Raw genomic sequence first — 24,598 nt, forward strand, 5'->3', positions numbered from 1 at the left:
TAGGCCGCACAGAACCGCCACTTACTTGATAGGTCATCAAAAGGTCCGATGGTCCTCGTCAAGTGATGCCAGTTTTTTATCATACAACCCATCGCGAAAGCGGTATCACTGATAAGATCTTTGATCAATTACTTTTAGGAAATCAATGGATATATAATAAATTGAATTTTTAATGTGGCATTGTAGAATTCTTCATCGAGAATTTGCTCATCAGAAGGACTATGGTATGCTGGCCGAATGCGGGGATCAGTTGGAGATACCCCTCTTATGATGGGCGAAGGGAATGGATTGGGGATAGGTTCCACTCGAGTCGCGGTATCCACTATCGTGTGAATGACTGATGGCTGGACCGATACAACATCATCTGCACGTCTCTTTCAGCGGGGTTGAAGGAAATTTGTTGGGCAGGAGTTAGTTGATTCGCCAGAAGATTCCTCATTGTCATACCCGTAATATTTTGGGCTCTTGCGCGTCCTTTTGTTTGCTTGAAACGAAACTTGTTGTAGAGCCTCAGTTGGTGCTGTTGTAGACGGTATTGTTAGCTCCGATCGTAGACCAGTTGGCGGAGGCGCAATTATTACCTCAGAACTAATAATTTGTGGTTCGGAATAACTTCTTGTTGGGAGGGTGTCTCTGGCGGTGCAAGATTTTCCGGTACTTACGGCATACGAACTCGCATTGCCCGAGCAATATTCGATCAATTTGAAGAAACTCCGCTTCCTGTTTCACGTTTTCGGTGCTTCATTTTTCGATCGCCCTTTTGAATGCGCGTTCACTCTTTTATGTGGCTCAAGATTTTGGCTTCTTTTGTTTTTACATCTACACATGGCCCTCTTCGATTCACATAGTCCATTAATTTGGTTTTTCGCTCATCGCGTGTGCCAAATTTTGCGATGTCACTGTTCCTGACTGTCACTTCTAGCTTCCCAGGCTCGCGGATCACCGATGTATGTTGGTCAGTTTACTGCACTACTGACCCTGGGGCTAGAACCTCGTAGATCCCGTCGAGGTTCTTTTTCGAGCGTCTGTGTGGGTGTTTCTTCGGAGCAATATTGATTGGCACTGCATGTTCTTTGAGGGGTATCGGACAATGTGCGTGTGTTTTTCGGAGAAAACGTGATTCATTATCATCTGCAAGTACTTATATCGCTAAGCGGGGTATTTGCTTGTTGACCAAAGTGTGATTCGAATGTCGAAAGCTTAGTAGTTTTATGTTTACATATGCGGAGCTGGTATATTATCGATTTTAAAGCAGATTTAATGGTGAACTAATTTAATTCTTGATTTGCTTCTTTTATACATGCTAAGCGTTGTTTAATTGTACTAATTAATCTTTCTACTAAACCTATTGCTCTATGATCGTTTGCCGGAGCTGATATTAGATTGATATTATTTCTTGTACAAAAATGTTTTACTTGATTACCTATAAGGCAACGAGCTTGACCTATTCGTAATGAACGAGGAACGCCGTAGGTATGTATAAAATTATATAAAAATTTTCTGACGTTAGAAGCATTTACATTATCGAAAATTTCAGCAGAAGGGTATTTTGAAAACCTATCAATACATGTTAAAATGTAAATTTCATGATCTTTTTCATTATTTATAGTTCCTGCAAAATCTATTCGTATTTCTTGATTTGGGACTATACATGGTTTATGAGCTTGAAATTGTTTTGCAGGGATACTAGATTTTAAGTTTTTACCGATAGCGGAGCAAGATTTGCACTCTATTGCTCGGACCAAGAGGTCGCGATTCATGTATGGGCACCAGCAATGCTGTGCCATGCATAACATCCCACAGCTACCCGGGTGACTGGCATGGAGGTCCTCTACAAGCGCATCCTTTAGGGCGTTGGGGAAGGCCACCTTCTCATCCTAGCACACACAACCACTGCGTACATAGAGATCCCGCCAGTAGCTGTGCAAGTATGGGTTTAGGGCTTTCAAGCGTTCTTCATCATCGCGGATTATGCAGTCCCTGACCTCTTTGAGCACTGCGTCTTTGCTCGTCAAGGATGCGATAAGCCCTTTGTTAAAAACCTTGCCAACAACTTTATCAAAGGAGAGAACTTGAGGAATATCGGTGAGTGGGGTACTAATGTAAGAGTGTGATCAGGATTGACGTGGCGTGTCCGGGGTAGGGTTATCCGTGAAGGATACGCGAGGCGAAGTTCGGCTAGCTCGATTCGAGGCTGATTAGCCTTTCATTGACGACACTTGTTGACTCAGATTAGATGAGGATTCTGAGTTTTCAATTAAATTAATTGAGAAAGAGGAAGACAACTGATTTTCGGATTTTTTTGGGGCAAAAAGCAAATTTCTATTGTTTACCAATTGAGCACGTGAATTATTTAAGGAAGGTGGCTTTGGGTGCTAATTAAGGATGAAATTTGAGGCTTATTGGTGATTGAAAAGTTAAAGGGGCTTAAATCAGTGGATGGCTGCTGATTTTGGTAAGCGAGTGACGCCTGTTTTGTATTTGGTGTCTCAAATAGTTCTATTTGAGGCTCAATTCGTAGTGGTGTATTTATAGTATTTGTACTATGCGACGCGAGTTTGGATTTAATTTGGTGATTATTAGTGTGATTTGCATATGAGGCATTTGAGTTATGCGAAATACTCGGTTTGTTAAATAAGGGGGGATTATGCGCAGCGAGTGTTAATTCATTTTGAGTAAAGCGTACTCGCGAAGCGAAATCATGATCAGAAAGAGTATATTTGGGAGTATTTAATTTCAAAGTCTCAAATGATTGACCGGGTGCGAATTGATTTTTAGTTGAATGTATTTGCGGAGCATGTGTAATATTAAAATTTGTACAATTATTATGATTGAATTTTTGATTCGACATTTGCTTAGCAAGTGATGTATTATTATGAGTTAAGCATACCCGAAGTGCGTGTGCACTATGCGAATTATTAGATTTAAAAGAAGGCATAGGGGAATGATACATTAGCGTAGCGAGTGTTGAATTATTAGTTGTTAAATGTACGCGTTTTGCAGGATCACTAACAAAAGTGGAACTTTGTTTTAAAGATGATTTTAAACTATAACTTTGCAGTGCGAATGATATATTATCTTTTGTTAATTTTTTAGGATGTGCGAAATCTATATTTGATACGTGTTCAGTATGTAGCTTTTTAAAAATTTGTTTTTCAGATTGAATTTCGTAATAAAGTTTGTTAAGTGTATTAGCATAAATATTGTGTTTCTGTTGAAGTAGTTTTGCATCAGTGTGTATACGTGATAATGTCGCAACTAAAATTTCCTCATCATATTTAGAAATAAGTTTAGCCGGCTGATAAGGGTTGGGGGATATATAATCGACAAGTCCCATCTTTGCGCCCTGCAAATGTTCTATTTTAAATTGATAAGGTAAAAAGTCGGTCAACCCATCTTGATAAACGGCTGTTATAGCTTTCATTTGATCTGTGTCCTTTTAAAGTTGAAAGAAGTGTTCGATGATCAGTTATGATGGAAAATTCTTTCCATAAAACTAATTTTTACAATATTCTATAAACCAAACCACTCCGAGAAGTTCAAGTTCGTTAATACTACAACGTTCTTCATTACTATTTAAAAATCCAGATGCAATGAAATCGGTTTCCCAACAATTAACTGTCAATTGTTCTAATGCTGCTCCAAGACCGGAGCGAGATGCATCACATTTTATACGTGTTTCGAGTTGTGTTTTATAATTAATGTTTTCTGTGTGATTTGCAATTCGTATTTTTGTAGCATTAAAATGTTTAGTGTGTTCGTCAGTCTAGATGTATTTTGTAGAATTCCGAAGAAAGGGCTGAGGAGATGGCAAAGTTGAGCTAAGTTGGGTATATATTTACTGATATAGTGAACCGAACCTAAGAATGATCGTGATTTTTTAAGTGTTTAGGTGCTTGTAGTGAAAGGATTGCAGAAGTTTTAGAATCTAGTGGTGATGTCCTTGATTGGGTAATATTATATCCTAACCAGGAAATTTCTTGCTTCACAAAATGACATTTTGGAAGGTTGATCTGAAGGTTATCCGCGTCTAGTTTTTTTAAGACAATCTAATACGAGGTTAAAGTGATCTTCTTTGATCCTTTGCTTACAATCAATATGTCGTCAGAGAAACAAAATGTATTTTTAAGGCCGATTAACGTATAGTCAATCGCTTACTGAAACTTGGCAGGTATGTCTGTAAGTCCATAAAACCCTGTTTTAAAACGATAAGTGCCTGTCATATCAGCGCTCACAATGTTAAAATTACAATGTTTAGCTGTATCAGGGTGCAGATTTAGCTGGCTATACGCGTATTTAAGGTCTTTAGTAGAGAAATAAATGTTATCCGCTGGTTCTGTTTTATAATCCGTTATTATTTGTGATATAGAGTCCAAAAGGTTTTCATTATTTGGCATTTGATACTTATTTTTATGTATAGATTTATTAAGAATTTTAGAATCCAATGCTGATTTTTTTTTGGTCTCTTTTAACTGTAATAACTATAGAAATAAATTATTGACCAGAGCAATTATTAAGTTTTTCTATGTGTCCTACTTCAAGAAGCTTTTTAATTTCATTATTAACTCGGTCTTGTAATTTAAGGGGTACTCTTCTAGCATTTTGATGTTTGGTTTGAACATGGTTTGATTTGTGAAATTTAGATTTGACAATGTGGATTTTTGATCTGCCAATACGTGTAACAAGTGTTGAGGGAATTGATTTGCAATGCGACTTTTGAATGAACATTGAGTTGTGATTGTGTTGACCGTACTGCCTTCATTTGAACAGAGGGTTTGAGTGATTGAAATTCCAAGCTCATCGAATAAGTCTCTGCCAATCAGTGGTCTCAGACCGTCTTTAACTACCACAAATTCGGCCTCCTCAATCCGCCACCCATTACTTTCTATTGGTGCTTGCATCATTCCAATTACAGGCATTGGTTCGTTATCAAATGTCTTGAGTTCGTGTGCGGGCGCTGTCCTCAGCCATCGTGCAAGAAAAGAATTGTTGATTACTTCCGTAGCAAGAGATTCATTCAAAAAACTACACACTTCCAGAGTCAACGAAAAGTCCTAGTTGAGTATTTCCGATCTGTAAGGTTGTATTCTTGGGTTCAATATGGATGGTAATACTAGCAATGCTAGCTACCATATTATAATCTGAGCTATCATAGTCAGATTCGCATTGAGGATTGTAATCACCATTTTGAATCGCATTCACGGACTGATCAGTTGTACTTTCTTCAATTGCATTAACGTTAGGGCGAGTGGGCTTATTGAAAGAAGACTTCGGCTTGCGGCATACTCGTGAAAAATGATTCTGCAAAACCACATTTATTGCAGGTCTTGCCTTTTGCAATACATTAATCCTTGTGATTTGCTGACCAAGTCAGGCCACAATTACGGACATAGTTGATTCGACTGCCGCGCAGGGGTTGACGTAGTTGGTCGTTGATTCGGTTGGCGGAAAGGTCATTGTGGAACTATTGCATTGACATGCGATGCGGATTGCGTATTAGAAATCTGTAGTTGATTCCGTTGTCGAGTTCCAAGTTTATAGCCAAACGTAAGGCTTGGGGCGGTTCAAGAGTTTTTCTAAGCAACTCCCTCTGTATCTCTGGATCTTGCATATTTGCAGTAAAGAGATCTCTGATCAGTGTATCCTCTTGATTACCAAGGTCACAATTCTCGGACAATTCCTTCAATTTGCCAAAGAAATGTTAAATCGATTCTCCCCTCGACTGCTTGGCAGTGAGGAGCATATACCTATCAAAGGTAATGTTTCACTGACGAATGAATGTAGATTCCATGATGGTCCAAAGTTCTACTGTTGTCAATATGTCCATCTTGAGATGCGGGTTTCTGCTACATATAATCCGTCTTCCTTCGGTGCCCAAACTGAGGTATAGCATTGACACTGTTTTCCGATCTGCCTGTGTCCATGGCTTGTCTCCACACATAATTCCAATCTCCATTTGTCTCTGGCATCGGTTTTGCCGATTCATTTTCAGTTGCCCGTTTCTTGCTAACTTTTCTCGTTCCGATTGAGCTGAGGATCCTGTTATTGTGTTCTCGTAAATTGGTTCTGACGGTAGTTGAACATTTTCAGGTTTCGGTTCAAGTAAAATCTCTAGTGCAATGTTTCCTTCGCAAGAAGAGCCAATTTTGCCTGCATCTGCCATTTCTCCCACTTCAATGGAGGATCTGCACTCGGTTTTTCCCAGAAAGGATCAATGCCAAGTGGGGTTCTGTTTTGCGTTGCTGACTGCGCCATGTCGTACACAATCAATTTTGTGTACTTTAACTTGGACTGCGAATCATTCCTATCTTTTAATTTTGCTTTCTTGTGCGGCCATTGCAATTAACACGGTTCTGTAAATGAATTCGCTTAGCGAATCGCTTGTCAAATACTTGTCTATTTTCCTCAGCTAGGGAATACGACTGACAAAAAATAAATTAAATTAGGCAACTGTACTCGAGGTGCAAAACTTAAGAGAATGAAACCGAGTACAAAGTGGCTCCTCAGAAGTCACAACAAGCATGAACAATAATTTCGCGATGCGGGAATTAGGATAACAGACAAACACATGAAATAATAAATGAACTAAACTTGACTATAGTACTTGCCCTTCGGGATTAAGTACACTCAAAAAATTAAGTACATCAGTAGTAATATAGTGAGCTACACTCCCCGGGGTGGGTGAGGTCCCCCATGTATTAAGATAGGGTATAGCGTATTTTCCGGGATTTGGGCCCTCCCTAACGTATTAAGATAGGGAATGAATTAGCATGTATTAAGATTAGGTATAGCGGCGTTAATGTATTAAGATAGGGTATAGCCGCCATGTATTAAGATTAGTTATAGCCGGCGACATGTATTAAGATTATGCGCCGACATGTATTAAGATTAGTAATAGCCGCCGACATGTATTAAGATTAGTAATAGCCGCCGACATGTATTAAGATTAGTAATAGCCGCCGACATGTATTAAGATTAGTAATAGCCGCCGACATGTATTAAGATTAGTAATAGCCGCCGACATGTATTGAGATTAGTTATAGCCGCGGACATGTATTGATTAGGTGCCGCCATGTATTAAGATAGGGTATAGGTTTTGTGTATGTATTTGTGCATGTACATTTTCTAGTAGTATAGTCGGTGCAAATGTGGGGGGTAGGTTCGGAGACGCTCCTGATAGGCTGAAATTTTGAGGGGAAAATATCAATGTTTGTGTAGTTATTAAGTGATTACGTGAGAACAATAGAATTGGCGTGGGTAATTAATTGCTGTAATTATGTGAGGGGTAATTATGTGACAGGTTGAATTTTGTTTACAAATTTTATGTTATTAAATTGTGAAATTAATTGGTGGGGGTTTTCAATTACCCTAGTTATCTGAGGGGTAATTATGTGACATGTTGAATTTTTGTTTACAAATTTTAGGTCAATTGCAAAGATTGCTCCCCTAATTGTTTGAATCAATTGTGTAACAAATGTCTTTTGCGCGCTCATTAATTGGAAAAAATTCAATGATAGAAAAAAAATGAATTAAAATTGTATAAAATTACAGACACAGTATAAATGTAATAGAGAATACTAAAGAATTGTGCTATAGTAAAAGCAATTAAGTTATATGTTGAGTGGTGCTGTATGAATACCGTCAGACTGAACAATGCGCTTAGGGTAGAAATAGGACAGTCCCTTCTTTGTCTGCTCATACGTAGCAACACAATGGTTTATTGTTCTGAACCCTCTATTTGTTGAAGTAAGATTGATAATTTCATCCATCACACGTCGATATTTCTCCATCGGTCCATCTCCATTCTCTTCTAGTGTTCTTTTATTGAGACCTTTACTGCTGAACTTGTATTTGTCAGACTGTGCATCGTAGCAACAATAAGTTTTGCTACAAAGACAAATCATTTCCGTACATCTGAATTCTTCCTTGAAAAGTCCTGGTTCCCGTTTATCATGCTTCTTATGCTTAGAACAACATGTTCTAGGGAAGAAATTTTGAATAGCATCTGCTTGGAAAGAGTCGTTACAGTCCTGCTTTCTCAATGCTTCCCATTCTTGTTTTTTAGCAGGTCGAATACAATCATACAAATTCTCATGAGCTAAGGCTAAATAGAGGGAATCTGTATCCATCTCTAACTCCTCGAATTTATCCACGTCGCACAATCTGTCAAAGAAGTTATAGTAGAGCTCCAACATACGTAATTTAGCGTACTGAAGTATGAAGAATCCAACTATTATAGGTTCGCGGTGTTCAATTTTTGATTTTGCTAGCTCAACTTCGTAAAGCTCTTTTGAGACATTGTTCAACCGCTTAAACGTTTTCCCATTGATTGCTTTGTGCGTCTTCTCATCGTTCAAATATTTGGTTTCTGTATGTTTGCTTCTGTCCATAATCTGATAACCGTAAGAGCTATTACCCAATAATTTCATAGTCTCAGCAACAACGCTGGAATCAGGATTTTCATCTCCACCTCTTCTAGCGTCTACCACTGACTGTACAAAGGTGTTGAAACATTTGCGCGGCGTGTACTGTACAAATCTATAAATTCTTGTACATTTCAGACCGAGGCTGATGTAGAAATTTAGTAGGGGAGTAATAATTGTTCCATTTTCCAGATTGAAACTTGAAATTAGCATTCGCTGAGGTTGCTTCAGTAAGTTGTTTTCGACAGCGTAATCTCTCATATAATCCCCAATATCAGCTCGACTAACGTTGAAATTTTTAAAAATAGGCGGGAAATTCGAAAACTTGTACTTCAAACCTGTGGGAACTTCCAAATCACATTGTACGTATCCAAACATCTCCCCATCTCTTATTTTAGCTAGTAAAGACTCTTGCTTCAAAGGTAATTTGAAAGGAAAGTTCTTTCTCACGTGATTCCTGACATTTTCTTCTTCTTTAACACTTTCCCACCATTTACACTCCCAGATTTCAACAATCTTATATCCTTTACTTTTTAAGTAATCTCTTCTCAATTCATCATGTTCTCTTTTTCTAATCCCTCTCTGTGTTTCCTCTTCCGAGAGACTTGCTTTAGCTTCCTGACAAGGACAGAAATGAAAGTAACAACCCATGGCTTCAAACACCGTATTACAATGTGTGCAAAATCCGTCTACGCTAAAACAATCAATCTTCTTCTGTTTTCCGGTTGTGTAGTAGCTCTCAATTTTACATTCGGCACGTTGTGATTGAAGATATGACATAACCATGTTCTCAAATGTTCGAGATCTGTTTGTTCGAGCCCTGAATTTTTGAGAATCTGTATCAAGTTCCCATCGAGTGTAAAGTCCAGTGGGCATTTCTTGACACATTGAAAAGGGATAGAGTTGGCTAGCGTCAATACCTACGATAGACTTGCAAAGGTTTTCAGAGTTTCGTATGAAGGTCTGATCAACTACTGCTTTTCTAGTAAAAACAATAGATGGACCACCAGTCATATCCTCACGTATTTTGTTATGTAAATCTTTGTCAGCTTCAACAAATGGAAAAAACTTGTGGTTTGTTGACTTGTGAAGACAGATATTAGCCAAGTTCGGAAGTGTACATCCAAGTTTTAACATATCGATACCCTTGTTGTGATAAAACTCCATCATTTTTTGCATTGCCTCCAGTGTTGGAACAATATCCTTGTTGTTGTACCACTTGACAAAATCTCTGAATGTAGCCATTTTTTCTTGCTCCCAGACCCCTTTCAGGTAATTGTAATTGTCAATTCCAGATGGAGGAACATTTTTCAACCTCAACTTTTTTAATGACTCTTGTTGAGAAAATCCACTGTTAAGCAATTTAGTGAAATCAGTAAATTCCTTCTCCAGTGGATTATAGTTTCTCAGTTTGCTAAAGAAACGGTCGTAAGGAGGGAGAAAAGTTGCATCGAGCTTTTCGGGAGAGTCAAACCACTCATAGGGGAAGAATCCTTTGGTCTCATTTGTCTTGTATGCTTTAAGGAAAGAATCAAGTGATGTAGCTCCACCGAGAAAGTTGAGGATATCGAGAAATTGTACATCACCAAACTTAAGAGAAACAAAGTGATTTGCTTTTTTAATAACAGTAGGTTGAATGTCGCGCTCATGAATAAGATAGGGTAGGAGATAGGACTTAATGAGATTTAAATCATATTTTCCACTATTGAATCCGAACACAGGTAAAGTGTTCACATAACGCTCAAAGTGCTGCTGTAAGTCCAAAAGCTGGTTTTTCTGCATTTGGAGAAATTGCGTAGACATATCAGCTTCATCATCTTCTTCGGTACGTTCATCTTCACACTCAAATGTTGAAGCGTTTTGATCCTTTCTTTTAATTAAATTTTCGCCAATTGCGTTAACTCGTGCTCTGATTACTGCTTCAATAGAGGAAAACTTTGTCCGCATTTCAGTTTTACTTTTGTTTGCTAAGTCTTCAATAGCTTCAACAAAAGATATAATGAGAGCTTTCGGATCTTTATCGCATAGGAAGACAGGTTCATCAATTAAATTGGAGGAAATAGAGACAGAGATTGGTTCATGCTTTCCAATCCAAGTGGTTGTGTTTGTATCTTTTAATTGGTCGGAGGGTACACATATCGATTCAAAGTCAAAAATAGCCAAGTTCTTGAACAATTTTTGATCTTCGTTGTAGGAAATTCCAAATCCGTCAAGCTTATCAAATAAGGTCTCGCGCAATGTATACACACTCTTTGGGTAAATATGCTGTACTCTATCTTTACACGTTTTAACATGGCGGTTGAAATTTCCCGCTTTCTGAATGAACGTATCGCAACTGGGACAACGGAATCGTTTAAAGAATCAGTTGATATCATCTACATAGCATATGTGGTTGTTGTAACGTAATAAATTAATATTTTTCTCATACATTTCAATACTTCTCCTCGCAAGTTCACCAACAAAATCTCCATCTACAATGTCAATATCGTAAATAAATATGTTGTGCTTTATCGCATTTTCAACAAATACAAGATGATCGATCGATACCCCTCTGAAATTGATTGCGTCTTGTCCAGATTCGTGGAGGAATGCACTAAACAAATTTTTTGCATTGGTCTCAAGCTCCGATGATCCATATAAGTGAACAGCTATAGCTCGGAATAAGCAAAGATAATCTTTGTAAGTCTCACCATAGCCATTCGATACGAGACAATTCACATCTGGTCGTCTGAGTAACTGTTCAGGAAGAACAGCATCGATACATCCCATTGGAATGGATTTTAGGAGAGCGCAAAATATTGTTACATTTGTAGTCAGAGCAAATCGCCATTTTGTATTCTCCCGCTCCTGAGCACACGTCTCCACTAAATCCATCTTTTCAATCCTGTCCTGAAGAGAGACTAAGTCTCCTTTGGAACAGAGTAGATGAGATTTCTCGAAGAAAGTGTTGTTCTCGTGAGCGTAGAAGTATCGATACTCGTCCGTATCCACATTTCTTAATATAAATCCTAGAGCTAAGTTGACTTTGGCTGCACAGTTGAGTTTTTCGAATACTTCTTTCAACTTTTTATTAATTTCATGAAGATCGAGCTTGGACAACTTGAAGTTGAACACTTGATGTCTTCCATTTTCCATCTCAGTATCGTCAAAAAAGTGCTGGCAAGCACTAAGTTCTTGTTGTAGCTGCTCGTTGTCCTTTTCCAGCTCCTCTGATTCTAGAACTTCTTTAAGCTTTTCACTCGATTTTGTTCCAACTTTTGTTGAAGTTCCATGCTTTCTCCTCTTGTGTTGTTGAAGAGAATAGAAACTCGGAAACTCCTCCAAGCATACAGTACACATAGTGCTTAGCTTTGTATCCTTAGGAGCGTGATGCTTAGCAATGTGGTAATTCATGTCTTCTTTCTTCTTTGTACTGAAATGTGGACATTTGGGACAAAATAGAGTCCCACTATCACAAGACTGCTTGTGTCTTGCCATATTCTTCTTCACCACCATTTTGTTGCACTTTGTGCATTTCACTGGGAGATTTCTATCGAGAGAAGGCATTGTTTTGGTACAAGATGAAACAAATTCGGGTATTGTGACGAGCAACTAATTGTGACAATAACAAAGTGAGAATGAAAGAAATTATTTTTGTACATTTAGGGAACGCAGCTATGACGCATCACTCCATATATGGAAAGTTATCATTTCCATTTTAAGAAGCTTGTTGTCATAACCGAACATTCTAGAACATAATGAATAAACCAATCAGATTCTTCCATTTACAAATACCTTTAATAATTAAGAACACTCTTTTTAAATATGTGAATTCATTCCTTGGAGTAAACTCAAAAATAGCGAATCATTCTTATATATCTTCTTAATCATTTCTTTTACATTTTATATAAGTTTTCATATTTCATCCAGCCATAATCCAAAAACAGACTCACAACAAATTCAAACAAATTGTTCCAATCTTAACAAACTCTGTGATTCAAATTTGTGTCTATCCGCAATTGACAGAATTCGGTGCTTGCAAACAAATCTAGTCCTATTGAAAATTGAAATTAGCACATGAATGTGCTTTTACAACAATGTTAAAGATGTCGAAAACAAATATTCATCCATACTTCACGAACAAATATTTACTTTACAACTTAACGTTATTGTCTTGGAACCTCTCAACCAATCGAAATCCCGTGTTAAAGAAATTATTCTGAAGATTAACGATTTTATTTTGTGTAATTGTTTCTTAATTTTAATTTTCTTTTACATAAACAGAGTATTGCGTGAAATTTTGCTCATTTGCGAAAAATGTTAATCAAAAATCATTTACAGTTGTTGGAAAAAATATATAAGAGGAAAGAAGGAATTGCCGATGCTTACAAAGTTGACGAGATTGATGTTGATTCCTATTTTTTCTACAATTTCTTGGACATTTGCGTTCAGAATGATAGAATAATCCGATTTAGTAAAGGATTCGAATATGCAACATTTTCCATTAAAAAATTCAAATATGATGATTATATAACGAAACAATCATTTGATTTATCGTCAGAGCTACACATTAACAAGTACGAAATTTTATTTATTTTGAATTCTGTTCCCGAAATTTTAGAACAGTACAGAAATCTAGCACAAGCGAACTGTATTCCAATTCCTGACCCCATAGCAATCACTTCATCTGTACAAAGCGCGTTGTTTTTTCATTATTATACAGATTACAATTCTGAAGGAGTAAAAATTCGATTTGGAATTCGGCTCCCAAATATATATATACAAAAGTTCTGTTCCAAAAATGGAATACTTTCCGAGATTGATTTAAAATTTAACGAAGTTGAACAAATTTATCAGAGCTTAACATTTTTGGTAAATTATGTCACTTCGTTCCCAATGAGCTATCCTTATTTAGGAAACAAGTAGTCGTATCATGTGATACATGTATTAATCAAAAACCATATTTGGTTTCTATTCACGCATTGATGTTCCTGCTTCGTATACGAGCATCATTTTATAACAACTTCTTCCATATTTGGATACATTAAATGATTTACATTTCCTGTTTCGGTTACTAACGTCAGTTTTTCTACAAAATATTTCCTTCTTTGGTTATTTTGTTCTTATTGGACGGAATTCACTATAAATAGGAGCGACAAAGTTAGACTTCAGCATTCTCTTTCATTTCCTCAAAATTAATTTCACCTCTGTTCCTCATCGTCCTGCTAACTATTCTTCAAAACTTTATACAATTGAGTTCCTACATTCACATTCTTCTTATCTACAGATCTTACTTCAGTTGTAACGTTTATCTGTTTCTAACTTAGATATTCTTTTTGTCCTACTATAAAGTGAAATTTGTTTTCTAACTTACTCTCTACTTGACAGTTTTCAATACGTTCATTTACAAACTGCTTTTGTTTCTAAAAATCCACTTCTATCAACTCATCTGAACAAAATGGAGTTTACTGTGCAAAACAACAGTCTTCTGTACTCATTTTCCTTCACTGAGGAGACTGCTCGGATAAGTATTAAAGACTTATCAAACGGATTATATGAGACTGTAATGACTTTACCCATCACTGTGTGGCATATTATTGAACACCAGCGACAACAGTTCGACACCTATCATCAAGGTCAGGTTCCAATTACGGAGAATCAGCTTGGAACTCAAGCGATGGGACACGAGGTTGCTGTTATTAGTGGGCACCACTATCCCACGTTGCTGGGACAGAATTTCCACCTACCTACGTCGCTGGCAACATTCAATATACTTTCCCTTGGGAAGAAGGGCAAATTCCCAACTCTTGGTTCTCTAGCCCGGATGTAAATCAAGTTTTGAGTTCAGTGGAGGAGTCAGGGAATTTGCTTCAAACTGTGTCAAGCTTTGATGGGAGCGAGCTAAGTGTTGATAATAGCACTTGGACAGCAAATGAACAGCAGAACTTTGATCCGGCACAGTACTATGGTTCTACTGATATGTCGACTACTCCATCAATGACAACACCTTCCATAGAGGATGGAACGGCGCACAATCCATTTTTGCTGACTGATGAAAATTCAACAACTTCAATCAGCGTTCAATCAACTGATCCTCCAGTAATATTTGAACGTTCTAGACCTTTTGGGAATGACATTCAAAACTTACCAGAGTATGTTGTGAGAACTCTGTTTGAATAGATTCGAGTTGGTACAATTTTGCAGCTTCATTTGTAATCGTTCTTAACGGAAAAGTTGTATGTTGATTTATACATTTTCCTGGTGATGTATTTAAACATTCTTTATAATATAATTTTTCTCATGTGAGCTTTCTTTTCTAAACCAGTTCACAAGGATATAATCAAACAAAATTTTGAATTTTGAAACTTCGTTACAAAACTTGATATTTAACGGAAATAGCATTATCAAAACTCGACATTTAACAAAAGTTTTTGGTCAAAAATTTGATATTTAAGAAAAAAAACTGAGCAGAAATTTGATTTCTAAGAAAAAAACCTGTATGAAAACTCGATTTATAAGTTGTTATAGAAAAAGAAAACTTGTCATTTTACAAATTAAAAATCTCTTCCTTTTTTGCGTTAAATTATACCGTAAACTGGTGAAAATCAGGAAAAAAATTGCGCTTTATTGTATCCAATTGGAAACTGTTTTTTGATATTTAAACAAAAAGATTGAATGAAAACTCGACATTTAACAAAAATTTCGTTGAGAAAACTCGACTTTTATTAAAATAAATTGTTCCAAAACCCAACAGTTAACAAAAATTTTTGTGAGAAAACTCGACTTTTAAAAGAATAATTTGTTACAAAACTTGACATTTAACAGATTAGAGGTATCAATTTAAACATTTAAGGAAAAGATTGTAAAAAAAGAGAAATTGAATTTTCTTGATTTTTAAACCAAACATAAAACTGATACTATGTAAATAATTGTGATGCAATTACAAATTTATTACTTTCTAATTTCAAGATATAACAGAGAATTATCAATTAAGCCATGACCGTCTAACAAACAGTCAACAATTTTTATCAATTCACCCTCATATTTTGAGTTTTTAAGAGATTGAATTCTGTCCAGAAAAGAAGATCCCATTGTTTGTGTGCTTATATTTCTTTGTTCAGCGCGCAGTAGATGTCTCTTGAACTTCTTTCTACTCAATCTTTTTTTAGACACACTAGGTAACTTCTCAACATATTTGTTCTCATAATTGTGTTGTACTGCTCTGTCTAACTGAGTAAAGACAAGTCCCGATTCTTCCAAAATATTGCCAAAAAATTGATGTTTATATAATGTATATAAACAATCAACTGTCTGATATAAATAGGAGAGATCTTCCAGTTTTTGAAGCAAGTCTCCGATGGAGAAAGAAATGAGAACAATGTGATATCGACAGGTTTTCAGGGGACAGAAACTGTTGTGTGAAGCAACAACATATTCACTTGTAAGAATATATGGTCTATAATCTTTGACAGATACAGATATAAACAACGCCTTTTCACAGAATTTTTTGTAAAAGTGTGGTAAAACCTGACACATAACTGCTGCCATTCTGTAATATTATTTAGTTCTAAAGAAATTGATTTCCTTATTTGAACTTAAATTCCAAATAAGGAAACTAATTTATTTATTATAAATAAAACCAAATTCCAAATAAGGAAATCAACTTATAAATTATAAAGAAATTCAAATTCCAAATAAGGAAACCAATGAAATTGTTATGTGCAATTTAAAATCTCATTTGAACTATGAATCAATTCAAGAAACAGCGGATTAATAAATTTCGATGTTTTACTTGTTCAAAATATTTTCGTCACTACTTCTCTCTAATGCAACACAGACGTGCTAAACACAAAGACTCTTTTTCTATAATGGTTCAAAAGTTTTCTTTATTGAAAATTTCTGATTAGAAATCCTTTTAAGGAAGAATTCTAAATAGACACATTTTTCTCTTCCTTTTTCGGAAATTGTGCGAAAACAATGATGTCATTAGCATAAAAGGAAATTCTGCGTTGTAGAGGCCCTTAATTTTTTAAGCAAATCATTTAATCAACTTCTCGCAGCTTACTCAAGTTACGTAAATGTCTCTCTCCAAAGTATCTCCTTGTTACTCGAGCGCTCCATCATTGTTTACAGATTCACAACCTAAATTGGGTACTGATTCCGTCCCATTTTATATTGACTTTGGTTCTCATCCAAACAGATTTGGGAGATTTACTGTGTCCCAAATATTTAGAAATGGACAAAATTACTCGGAACCAACTTTTCAAGTCTTTAAAAAAGATAAATGTGGAACATTTGAAAAGTACCAACAACTGAGAATTGGAGATTACGAATTCAAGAAATTTTCTCTTCTGAAGAACGATCTGCTGAATGGGGACTGGGAAATTCGAGAAAATCCAGCTCAATTTGAGAGGAACCCAAAAATGGAAGACGTGCTGCAACAATGTCACAAAGCAAGAGAGATCAGCATTGGAAAAAATCGAAGACTCTACGTTACCTTTATACAGTACGTTCAGGACAATCCAGCTTCAGTTTATGTCCAGATCCGACTATTTTGTCGCAAAGAGAGCAATGAGTTCAAGCAAGTGACTTACGTCAGCTATAAAATGGAAGAATTCAAGGAACTTATTGAAAATCTTAAAGACTTTTCTAATATTGAACAATGTACATTTCAATAACTACTGCTGCGCAATATTATGATGTTTATTATATTGAATGATGAATATTTGGTGATTATATGTATTTGACTTTCAGCAAACATTTTTTTCATTTGAAACTTTTTTCTTCTTAGAATGAGTTGGGATATTGGATGCTCTAGAAACATTTTCTTAAGTCTCAGAGATAAATCAAAAGTTTTTCGCGTCAGGTTACATCACGAGCTTAAAAGGTATTCATATACAGTTCTTGAAGCGCAAAATTTTCCCAATTTGGATAATTTAGACGTAGAGTCCCAAATTTCTGAATTCAAGTGGGTTATTCATAATGGGCTGCGCAGAACAACTCTAACATATCGTTCTGACAAACAAGAAATTTCCATTTCTCAACATCGCTGGAACGGATATCAGTGGAGTTTTCTTACAAAGATTGATTTGAAAAAAGAGGAGTATAAAAATCTAGTAGATCATCTACCAACACTTCTTTCCTATATAGAAAATTACAAAAAGACTTGCATTATTTTGGACGAAACAACTCAGAGTTAATGAATATTGTTACTCTGGTAAACATTTTCAATTGTTACGGAAGCATACTTTCAATGTTCCCTACGAACGAAAAACGTAAAAACTGTTTTCTCGCAGCGTGTAAAATTTGGGACCGAAATGTCGATTTGGACGAAATTGATCAAAAGTTTCCTCACGGAGGAAGAATTGGATATGGAAACTCTCTTTTGGACTTTTTCTTAGCTAGATCAAAAATTTTTCGTCTACATGCAATTTTACATGATTCTGCTGGAGCTGTGAAAACAACAACAGACGAAGGACCAGGTTATTGTTACATGCTGCCGCAATTACCCAGCTCCTGTCTTCTAGGTCATATAACTGGATTATTCTTTTGTCTCTACATTAAAGTTTGTCATCCTCATATTTTTAAAATACTAGATTGTTAATCATTTGTCAATTATCTCAGCTAAAAAGAGGATGACTCTCGTTGTGTTTGATATTGAGTGCTTGGAGGGAACAGTTGTCAAGGAGCTGGGAATTTTCAAGGACGGAATTGTGTTAGGATATACATTCCTCCCACCGAATGACTACAAGCCAACATTTCAAGCAAAGTGGAACACAAAGAATTTACATGGAATAAACTGGAATAATGGAAAAGTTGATTACTCAGATCTTCCAACCATAATTCATCAACATTGTTCTCCTACAACCGAATACTTTGCCAAAGGATTGGAGAAATGTAAAATCCTATCCAATTATTTGTGTAAGGATGTGGAAAATTTGGACGATTTTGGATGTCCAAAAGCCTCTAAGTTGATTTCCAACGAAGATACAATCTGGGAATGTAGTAACTACCCCTACCGACACAAGAAAACATTGCACTGTGCAGAGAAGAAAGCTTATGCTTATGGAACTTGGGTTCTTAATTTTTTTGACAAAATTTAATATTTGTAAAAATTTTTATATACTTTGATTGTAATGTATCATATTGTCTTTTAATTAATTTTTAAAATCATTTTTTCGCCTACAAAACATAGAAAAGTTGCTTCAAAAATGAGAAAGTTGAACAAATTTTGTCCTAGCGTTACACAGTTATTCTTCATTTCAATTCTGTCGTTTTTCTTAATTTTGAATTTATTCTCCTTTTTTATGCTTTCTGTTATTAATTCCTGTGAAGAGACAGTGTTTTGGCTGTCGCTGTTGTTTGTTTCTTTTTTATGTTTAGAAGCTTATCTCATTTTTTTATTTATTTACATCACAATTCAGTTGAAACATTTTCTCTATCGTCTCAATGATTACGTTTAAATGACTGAGCATACAGATAAAGGATTAAATTTGGGTAATTTTGTCTTTGATGATAATAATCAGGAACGACAATCATGGAAATGTTTTGGACAGACTTGTAATAGGTCTCTAGTCGTTTTTCTGTCCCAATTTTTTGTTATACTCGTAATTCTGGTCTGTTGTATAGTACGAATAACATTGGCTACAACGTGTGAAGAAACAACAGTTTGGATTGCAATCCTTTCTAGTACAGTTGGTTATATTTTACCTTCACCTAAATTATGAACAAGATAATTTCCACAAAAGAACGAATTTTTATTTCATTGGTTGGTCCAAGCGGATCTGGGAAATCTCATCTTATACATGAATGGTTAACAATTGGAACTTTTCAACCAGAGTTCGACAAAATTTACTACTTCTGTCAACATTATCAATCTCTTTATGGTTTAATGTCTAAAGATGTTAAAAATATTGAGTTCATAGAAGGAGTTGACTTTGAGTTTATTCAAAACCTCCCAAATAACGGAACAAAGTATCTGTTAATTTTTGACGACTCTTGTGAGGAGATTTCCAGCTCTAAAGATTTCGTTAAAATTGCAACAGTTGGAAGACATAAAGGACTCAGCACAATATACATCAAACACAATTTATTTCATCAGAGTAGATTAGGAAGAGATATAGAGTTACAAAATACTCATATCGTCTTGTTCAAACCTCCTAGAGATGTACTGCAAATAAACACTCTGAGCCAACAGTTGGGATTAGGTTCACAATTAAAAGATTGGTATACCAAAGCAACTTCTATTCCTTATGGTCATTTACTTATTGATTTAACTCCCAAAACAGTCGACTCTCTTCGATTTTGTACAAATAGTGGATCGATTCCTTCAATTTTTTTCCTTCCACAACATAAACAGCAGACCACATTTTTGAGTGATGAGCACACAACATCTCTCTACTCTGACAACGTTCCAAAGTTATTCCCGGAACTTCAAAAGAACTTACCTAAAAAATTGTCCGAAAGAATTTATTCAGTTCCTAAACGAGTGCATCGTAAACATGCTCAGAGGAGAACTGCAAGATATTCAAAAACGAGACGTAAAAAAGTATCAAGACGAAATTCATCAGCTTATTCTAAAAAGAACTGGAATAAATAAAAGGAGAACAATTTTAAGTTCAAGGAAAGGAATAGAACTTATATCAATTCTAACTCCGTCTATCATTAACCGTCTTTCTTGAAATGGAACAGTTTGTTTTGATTCCTCAACAGCTTTACGAACAAAAATTCAAATTACATGTGTATAAATTGGACGAGAGTGAGGAAAAAGTTAACTTCGGTCCACAAAATTTAGATTCTCTTCACAAGGACATCACCACTAACACAAAATCATTCAAAAACGAGTCAGTTGTAGATCAAATACTCAAATGTCCTCGAATCAAGCTGTCCCTCAGTGACTCCATTTTACTGGATGGAAGAGATACAAATGTAGCATTTACCGATTTTATTTACGCATTGAAGAGAAAAAATATTGCATTTCCTGATATATATTACACAATACTTGATGCTACAGGGATAAGTCCGAGCAAAATTGTAAACAAGTATGCCAAAAGCAAAGACAGAGGGAGTTGGATCCCTTTCAAAATCTGAAAAAGCGAAACTTCAACGATTATACAAAGAAGGAAAAGCTGCATTTGGATCGGTTAGAAATCTTCAAAAAGCGAGCGGTTTATCAAGAGGCAAGGTTATTTCCTTTCTCCATACTAAAAATTCCTATACAAAATACCGTCAAGCAAATCGACATTTTAGACGATTACCTGCATTTGCAAAGCGGATAAATGAAATTTGGTGTCTTGATTTAGCTTTTATGGACAAATTGTCAGAGTTTAATAACGGAGTAAAGTATCTATTAATCTGCGTTGATGTATTTTCTCGTTTTGTCCGTGTTCAACCAATGAAATCAAAGTATTCTACAGATGCTGTAGCAGCTTTCAAAAAAATGCTACGAAAAAACAACATCCCACAAAAAGTATGGGTTGATCAAGGAACAGAGTTTGGTGGCGAATTTCGGAAAATTTGTGGAGAAAAGAAAATTAAAATTTATTCAACGAGAAGTGAAACAAAAGCTGCCGTAGCTGAGAGAGCTATCAGATCTTTGAAAAACATTATTTATCGCTTCATGGAAGAAAACGGGCATAAGTACCTTGTAAAAATGGGATCTTTCCTAAATACAATGAATAGTAGAGTAAATAGATCTACAGGTAAAGCTCCAAAAGAGGTAAAAAACAAAGACTTTTTATCAATTTTTTACAAAAATCCGATCAGACAATACAAAAAACCTCGGTTTAAAGTAGGGGATAAAGTACGAATTTCGAAATACGATATTCCTTTTAGAAAAGGATACAAGTCACAGTTCACGAGTGAAATCTTTGAAATTGTTAAGATTGCTACGTACAAACCTCCAACATACAACCTCAAGGGAGAGCAGGGTGATGAAATACTAGGAAAATTTTATGAACAAGAGCTCTCAAAGTGTATCATTTAGTGATGAACTCTTTTACGGTAGAGCTGGTTTCCAACGCATCCTTTGATTGTTATCCAAATAATACATTGAGTTCTTTTACCAATTTCCTTCCCGAACAGATTAACCTTGAAGGAGAATGGGAGGTGGCAATAACCGAACTATCATATCCATCTTTGTACCAGAATATTACAGATGGAAAATTTTTCTATCTAGATGCTGCAACTCCAGATACAAAACCTTCCGATTATTATACAATTGATGCAGGACTATATCAATCAATATCTGATACTGTGAACGAAATAAACAAACAAATTCAGGAAAGAGAAAAGTATGAGAAAACCCCAATCAAATTAAAAGTCAACAGAATTACACAGAGAATATCCCTAAGCCTTCCTAATGAAAACTCGTTACTAGTTATCTTCAGTACTGATCTCTGTCACGTATTTGGGTGTGAGGAAGCTGTTTACGGAATGGGTGTTTTTATGAGTGGTGCTGGACCACATTTTCCTAAATTTCCCTATGATATTGTTCGAATTCATACTCTCATGATATACAGCGATATTGTTGAATACAATATTGTAGGTGATACAAAAGCCGCGCTTTTGAGATGTATTCCGTTTATTTCTAAAATTAAGAATGGGGACATAATATCTACTGGACAATATATGAATTATCAAAACTTCCCAAATCTACAATTTAAAAAAATTCTTAAAAATTCTTTCCACAGCATTAAACTTGAGCTCCGCGACTCATACGGTGAAAAAGTTCCCTTCAATTCAGTAGGTGTAACAAGAGCTGTATTGATGTTCAGAAGAGCTTCAGACAATCATTTTTAAAATTAAGTTTACAAAAAATGGTTGCAGACAGTGATTTACCGTATTTTCGTGGTTATTCAAGACAAAGGGGAAGAGGATTTGGAGCTTTAGCACAAACAATTGGGAGAACTGCAATTCCTTTTTTGAGACGATATGTTGTACCAGCAGCTAAAAGAGTTGGTGCTGACTTGATTGAATTAGCTGCGCCAGAAATCGGAAATGTATTAGCTGGAAGGAAAAAGTTCAAATCTGCAGCCACAGATGTTGGAAAGAAAACTTTACGTAAACAACTAGGAGGAGGAAAACCTAGAAAACGACGTATTATTCGAAAACGCTCGCCAAAAATCAGTCGACGTCGTCGAACTAGGAGGGATATTTTTACCAAACTAAAATGAATACCAGATCAACAAATGACAGTAATTTCCGTTATGGACACTTTACAAATTCTTGCTTGGAGATTTTTGACAAAATTCCGGTTTTGGAACCAATTGAATCATCCCATATTCAAGAAGTTTATCCCAGCACTTCATTGGATGAAAGCAGCATTGAATTTGAATTTGAAACAGATAGAAGTATTTATCTCGATATGAGAGATATTCATTTACAAATTAAAGTTGGATTACAAAAGGGAAGATTATTTGACGATTTCATGAAAAAAGAGGAGCATGGAAAACCAGATATGGGTATGACTTTCACTGATGATGATTTACAATATTTGACTCATGTCAACAACTTGTTACACTCTCTTTTCTCCAACTGCGAAGTGTATTTAAACAATCAACAAGTGTACAACTCTAACGGACTCTATGGCCACAAAGCTCTGATATCCAATGAATTCAATGCTTCTACAATGAATAATGAAGGAATTTTGGCTTGTCATGGATACGAATTTGAGAAAGATCCTAGTGATTATGAAAAAAGTCCGTTCATAGATAGGGAAGAAGAGCTTTTGTTGAAAGATGGGGTTACCTTATATGGTAAACTTGCAATCGACTTATTTCAATGTGAAAAATTATTACTTCCAAATACAAAAATTAGACTCAAATTGATTCGAGCGAGACCAAATTTTTACATGATTTCCTACAATCCACATGTTTCCCTTAGAGTTCTTGACTGTTCACTTTTTACGAGACGTGTTGTCGTTAATGAGGTCTATCACCAGACAATCAAGTATCAACTAACACATCAACCAGCTTGCTATAATTTTATGGAGACAATTGCGCGAACATTTATTATTCCTTCTGGACAAAATCAATTTATTCAGGAAAATGTTTTCAATAATGCCCCAATCAGAAGAATTGCAATAGCAATGAACACTAATTCAGCATTCACCGGACATTTTCAAGAAAATCCTCTTCATTATCGAAAGTTTGGACTGCGGGAGCTGAGAATTGTTCGAGGGGGAGAGCTGTTGTCTCAACTGATACAACCAACAATTGTAGAGCTTATGTTACAACAATGAAGGCAATGAACTTCAACGAAGAAATTCCTGCGTTACCGAATGATTTCTTCACAGATCATTATGTGCTTGTATTCGATCTCACATCACTTCAAGATGCTGGTGAAAATGTTCATTATCCTGAACTCAGTGGGGAAAGTCTTCGTTTAGAAATGTTCTTTGAACGTCCGCTAACCAATGTTACCGAGTTAATTGTTCTCGGAGAACGAATCTCAACAGTTAAAATTGATCAGTTTGGAACAGTTGCTAAGAATGTCTGAAGAACTCTGCATTAATCAAGATTTTTTAATTTTCTTCTCAATTTTTTATGGTTTTTATATTATTGCCTTCTGCGTTGGAACATTTGTTGGATATGTACTTTCATCGCCCAGTTGCAACCCTTTCCACACTATAATATCAAGATAGGGAATGGATGAAAATTGGGGTAGACCTACTCCAAACTTATATGTATACCTTATTTGTGCAGTATTCCTGGGACTTTTAATCATCATTATTATCTTTCATCCCGATGTCACAGGTAATAGTGAAGACAGAGTAAGTGAATCTACAGGAGGTCTGATACGTAAAATTCCCCAATCTAAAGATTGTTGCTTTATTGAAAAGAACGAATCATTTCAACTTGATTGTAATGTGAGAAATCCCTGTTCAAACGGAGCTTGCGAATTGAAACAGAAGATTATTTGTCATGGATAATCAATCTCTTCAACAAATTATTGAACGCATTCCTGAGCTAAAATTCAAATACATTGGATCGTTTCCAGCAGATTTCATTCCAAATTTACCCAAATTCAGCTTTGCAATCATTAACACTGCTTCGAGTAAAGAAGTCGGTGAACATTGGATATTGATTGCTCGACTCAACAGAAGTTACTATTATGCGGATTCTCTGGCTCGATCAGTAACACATTACAAATTTTTAGGTAAAAAGTACCAAAAAATAATACATCGACCACTTCAG

The 24,598-nt window shown here is 35.8% G+C and overlaps 1 protein-coding gene across 1 annotated transcript in view; it reads left to right on the top strand.

Moving 5' to 3' along the window:
- Window positions 1-24,598, top strand: part of LOC142349552 (uncharacterized) — a 53,936-nt gene that overhangs the window by 26,942 nt on the left and 2,396 nt on the right. The window lies entirely within an intron of this gene.

This window comes from Convolutriloba macropyga, chromosome 11 (assembly GCF_964194025.1).
Source record: "Convolutriloba macropyga chromosome 11, txConMacr16.3, whole genome shotgun sequence".
NCBI classification, from domain to species: Eukaryota; Metazoa; Xenacoelomorpha; order Acoela; family Convolutidae; genus Convolutriloba; species Convolutriloba macropyga.